The sequence below is a fragment of the Ursus americanus genome, chromosome 1, assembly GCF_024610735.1.
Source record: "Ursus americanus isolate L20-20 chromosome 1, mUrsAme1.1.p, whole genome shotgun sequence".
NCBI lineage: Eukaryota > Metazoa > Chordata > Mammalia > Carnivora > Ursidae > Ursus > Ursus americanus.
This window is the reverse complement of record NC_142127.1, coordinates 71,388,299-71,394,421: the sequence shown is the minus strand read 5'-3', so window position 1 is coordinate 71,394,421 and position 6,123 is coordinate 71,388,299.

Below are 6,123 nucleotides of genomic sequence, written 5' to 3'. Positions count from 1 at the left end.
CTGAGTCCTGGCGCCAGGGAGGGGCGGTAACTGACGGATCAGCTGTAGCCCGCGCGGAGCAGGGCGGGAGGACCGGGAGGAGTCCCATAAAGAACAGACTGGCGGAGGGAGGGACACGAAAGAAGGAACAGCCAACGACTCACACTCCGCGACGTGGAGGAAAGGAGAGACATGGCAGCGGGGGCGGGGAGTGGCTTTGGGAAAACCGGCAGGCACCGAGGGCAGCTGTGGGAGTGAGGAAGGCCTGCGTAACACGTTGGTGCGTCTCCCTGGGCTTAAGTTAGTTGCGCTGAAAAGACGGAGCTTGCACAATGGTGACCGTTTTAGTAAACCCTTGTGCAAGCAGATACCCAGAGAAGCATAATTCTGTCTCCAAATCCGCCTAAACAGGCAAAGTGGAAAAACAGGCCAGCAGTCTGGGAAAATTCCTCAGACCCCAGCATGAAACCGACCCAATCTGAAAAAAACTAGGGCTCAGACCGTCAAATGATATTTCCACCATCCACTGACTTCAAAGCCAAGGACCTTTTCAATGACAAGTTTGTGTAGATAAAAGACTCAGAGGCTAATTATCTGAGAGAGCGTGGACATATGGTATTCTGCGTTAGGCAGCAAAATTAGCTCGTATTTTTTGCAAGTCAGAAGCAGGAGGAGAAAATGAATGCCCCTTGACAGATGGTGGGAGCTGTACATCTTTACATGATTCTAAATTTCCTTTGTTGCATGTTTTAAGTGTTCTCTTAACGTTATGAAATCATGGGAGTTTTGGCAAACTTTTGTTTCCTGTTTAGAAACGTTAAAGCTTTGATCTGGGATGAGGGAGGTCATAGGATACCAGATGGGAAGCCAGCTCACAGGGTAAAAACTGCATATACTGGGGTGATTTCCAAAAGAAGAAAACATCAAAGATCCCATCAAATACACCTAAAGTGTATTGAGAATGCCTGAGAGCTGTATCACAGACAGCCTCCAAAAATGGAGGGAGGAGTGGAAGAAAGGTTGGTTAAACTAGTGGGTGCAAAACTGAATAATTGTCAGAGACTTGGAACTTTGCTCAAAGGGGTTAGACAACAGGAAGCTGGTTTGCCTTTAAGATTCCTTCTTTCTGAAGATGTACAGACTGGTAATTTTTCCAGAGCAAGGAACTTAATTCCATCATTACCTCCTAGTATATCAAAAGATTTATTCATTCAACAAATACTTATTAAGCCCCACTATGTGTTCAGCACTGAGGTACAAAGTAGGAAAAGGCCCAATCTTTAACCATAAATTGCTTAGAGTCTGGCAGTAGGGACAGATGTGCAATCACCAATTATCTTGCTAAATATGGTGAGAATCTAGGACAAGTGGCACCCAAATGTTGCCTTCCTAAGAGACATGGGGTGGGTCTGGGAAGAGTAGAGTCCTAGGTAGGTCTCTAAGTCTGTGAACAACTCTACCTCACTCCAAGGATTAAGTTAAAATTTCCCAGATTGTGTGGTAGTGTTCCTGATTTGCAAATATCAGTTACCTATAATTGAAGGGGCTCATCTTAATGTTCTCTTAAGCCCAGATTTGTTATATGATTTCACCTCATCTGAAAAAAACAAGAGAAAAAGTGAATAAGTAGGTATTAAATTCAGGAACAGAATAGGCATTCATCTCTGAAAAGTCTGATAAAGTTGCATTGTGATGTCAACTCTGGCCTTGTTCACAGGAAGAACCTTGTTCTTTAAAGTTGAAATGTTTCTAGCTTATAACCTTCACATTTTAATTCCTCTGTCAGTCTGCAGACTATGACCTCCAAACAAAAACAATTTTCTAACCTAATTGGGGAATGAGAGAGGGAAGGGAAGAAGAAAAGAAATAGAGCATAAGCACTAATAACAATTACATGTAAAAATGGGTTACTTGAACATTTTGGTTAAAGAAGGAATAGTCTTTTTAAAGGTATGGCCAAATGGAAAAAACTCTGGGCTGGGATTCAGAAAACCTAAATTCTCTTGCCTGTTTACTGTAAGACTCTGGATGAACTATCAAAAGTTTCTTTATTTGTGATGAAAATAATGCACAGCACTTCTTTCTGTCTACCTAATAGAGGATGAAAGCAAGTATAAAAGTGAATATTCCTGGGATATCTAGCTCAGTTGGTAGAGTGTGTGACTCTTGATCTTGAGGTGGTGAGTTCAAACCCCACATTGGGTGTACAGATTACTTAAAAATAAAATCTTAAAAAAAAAAAAGTAAATATTCCTCAACTTCTATTAAAGTTTTAGAAGAAAATATTTTATAAATCCAAAATATAAGTAATTTCAAAAATATCCTATATGAAATTCTCTTTGGGGAATGTTAAAATCCAAGTAAAATAGTGAATGCCCATTGTGTGTAGGGCAATAAGCAAATGCTGAGAAACACAAATAAATGTATAAGCTCCTTTCCTCAAAGAGTTTAAAAAATGAATGGGGAATGGTCATATGTAGATTACTGTAGATGACTATACTACAAAGCAAAATGTTGGGGTGCCCTGGGTGGCTCAGTCAGTTGAGCATCTGATTCTTGATCTCAGCTCAGGTCTTGATTTCTCAGGGTCATGAGTTCAAGCCCTGCATTGGGATCCATGCTGGGTGTGGAGCCTAGCTGAAAAGAAAAAAAAAAAAAAAAGCAAAAATGTCTTAGGTTTCTTACTTGCTGTCCATTCCCCTTCACACATGTTCTTTGCAAACATACTTTTATCTTGCTCAGTATCCATCTTTCCTTATATGACCAGGGAAGGGTAAACCCATCTCTAGCTGAGGTTTGAGTCCCTATTGGCCTAAGCCAAGGTTTGGTTAAATGGTAAGCATCTGACTCCACTTAGCCTAAAGAAATACAAAAGAATATCTGATGGAGACCTTTGGGGGAAGGTTTGGAGGAAGGATTAGGGTTAGGGTTAGGGTTAGGGTTAGGAAAAAGGTTTTCTTGTTCTTGAGGAGATACCAAAAGAGATGGTCCTTTCTTTCTGACCATGACATTGCCAAGTTTGGGACTGCCTTAACTATGTTGGCTTGAAGGAAGCCAACCTAAGAGCAAAACTGACAACACTATGAATGATTCATGAAGTAGTCAAAATGTGCCTTAAAGTATGGGTAGCATTTCTGTGTGGCGATGCAGATTTCATCCCAGGCCAACCAAAGTTGAGGCAGCAGGGAAGTATAGGGAGGTATGTTCATAGTTGAACAAATTGAACAAATAACATATTAAAAAGATTTCAAACTTAGACAACTTTGACTACAGTTGAGTAAAATACCAAACTCCCATGGCACTTCACTTCTCTCTCTAGAATTCCAGAACATTTGACCAAATTGGTGATTGTAGTAGCCAGTTGCCAAGAGGGCTCCCAATGATTATTATATCCTGGTAGGTATACTTTTTTATTTTTTTTAAGATTTTATTTATTTGAGAGCAAAAGCGAGAGCCAGAGAGCATGAGTGGGGGTGGTGAGCGAGCACAAGTAGGGTGAAGGGCAGAGGAAGAAGCAGACTCCCCACTGAGCAAGGAGCCTAATGTGGGGCTCGATCCCAGGACTCCAGGATTATGACCCAAGCTGAAGGCAGATGCTTAACCGACTGAGCCACCCAGGTGCTCTAGTATGTACACTTTAAAATATATATAATATATATATTTATATAATATTTATTTATATATTATATATTTATATATTATATTTAGTAATATATTCATATATATTTAGTAATATATATTATATATATTAAATATATATATTTTAATATATATGTATTTAGTAATCTCTGCACCCAATGTGGGGCTCAAACTCATGACCCTGAGTTCAAGAATTGCATGCTCTTCCAACTGAACCAGCCAGGTGCCTCCCTGGTATGTACATTTTTGTGTGGTTCTCTTTCATACTAAATTAGGCTAACCTCAAATTTCAAGGTGGGGTAGTGGTGGTGGATAAAATGGATAATAAAGTTGATATAAGCTAATCGTTGGTTAAAAAAAGTCATATAGACCATACAGTAATAAATTATGGATTACTTACTTAAATGTTCAAAATTTAAAACACTACTAGAAGTGAGATTTGATTAGCTAGAAACAAAAACTGCACATCAAAGTAGGACAAATTTGACAAGTTCGTACCTCTAATATATAAAACCTTATGATCCATGTTGGTTGATGGTAATGCAAAATGGTGCAGTCACTATGGAAAACAGTACATAGGTTCCCCAAAAATTAAAAATAGAAGGGCACTTGGCCAGCTCAGTTGGTGGAGCGTGCGACTCTTGATCTTGGGGTTGTGAGTTAGAGCCCTGTGTAGGTGCAGATTACTTAAAAAAAAAAAAAAAAAAAAGATCTTTAAAAAAAATTAAAAATAGAACTACCATAGTTTTTTTTAAAGATCTTATTATTAGAGCGTGAGAAGGATGGGGCATGAGCATGGGGGAGGGGCAGAGGGAGAGGGAGAGGCAGGCTCCCCGATAAGCAGGGAGCCTGATTTGGGGCTTGATCCCAGGACCCCAGGATCACAGCCTGAGCCGAAGGCAGATGCTTAATCATTTGAGCCACCCAGGCACCCCAGAACTACCAGAGTTCTATCTAGCAATCCCACTTCTGCATATTTATCCAGAAAAACTGAAATCAAAATCTCTGAAAGACACTAGTACTTCCAAGTTAAATGCAGCACTATTCACAACAGCCAAGATGTAGAAACAATGTCCATCTACCAGAAGAATGGATAAAGGAAACATGGTATATACGTTCAGCTTTAAACAAGGAAATACTGCAATATGTGACATGAATAAACTCAGAGGACATTATAAATGAAATAGCCAAACACAGGATAAATACAGCATGATTCCACTTATGAGTTATCTAAAATAGTCACTCATAGAAGCAGAGTAGAACGGTAGTTGCCAGGGACTAGGGAGAGCGGGGAAACGGGGAACTGCTAATCAAGACAATGTTCCAGATAAGCAAGAGGAAAAAGTTCTATACAACACTGTGTCTATAATTAAAAATACATTGTATCGTATGCTTAAAAATCTGTTGAGGATAAATCTCATGTTGTGTTCTTCTAATAAAATAAAAATGAAATCTTGTAATTCCAACTTTTTAGATAAAAATTTTTGTAAAGCATACATTTTCTGGATAGGAGGGAAAACCATGTTAGTGGTAATACCCATACAACACAATAGTTTCCTGGTAATTTTATTCTCAATTTCCCCAATTTTTTGTGTAGAATAGTTTAAGGCACACTTTTTAAAAGATCTCGAGAGAGAGCTCGCAAGTGAGGGAGGGAGAGGGGCAGAGCGAGAATCTCAGACTCCATGCCATGCATGGAGCCCAATCTCACAACCCTGAGATCATGACCTGAGCCCAAATCAGGAATTGGACACTTAACTGACTGAGCCACCTACAGACCCCTTAAGGCACTCTTTGAAGTCTGACAAACCTGAGTTCAATCCCAAGCTATGACTTAAAAATGGTGTTACCTTCAGCCAGTTGTTCTTTCACCTATGAGGCAAGTAGTATCTGCCTCAGAGTTGCTATGATTACATGTCATTAAACAAGATTATATATTAAATGCCTAGAAGTGTGTGGCAAATGCTCAAAAAAGGTAGTATAACCACAAAAATTCCAGTTGGAATTTTGCCTATTTTACCTTCATTGTTTTTCTGTTAACCAAAAGATAAATGACAGCAGTGTATTATGAAAACATGTGGTTCCACACCCTCAATACCCTTTTTAGGCCCAAATTTCTCATGCCAAAATTCTTTTCCCTATTAGTTCCCAAGATAATCTCATAATCTAAAATTATTTCTTCAGCAATTCTGCTGGACAAGCATTATGGAACTACTTCTAGGTACAAAAAAAAAAAAAAATTCCCCCATCCTTTTAATTTCAGAGATTATATAAATGGAGTCCTGAAATTTTAAATATATCAGGTAATTGTAAGGATGAACCAAGGTTTGGAAACCATTGCCTTAGATCTCAAAACTTATCTGCTTGGGTGTTTGAAAAACAGAACTGGAGAACATGGTCTCTGTACTGGTTGCCTAACTACGATTTACCAGCCACAGAGCCTTGAAGTTTCCTCATCTAGACTGAGTCAGTTTTCTCATTGGTAAACAGGGAAATCCATGCTTG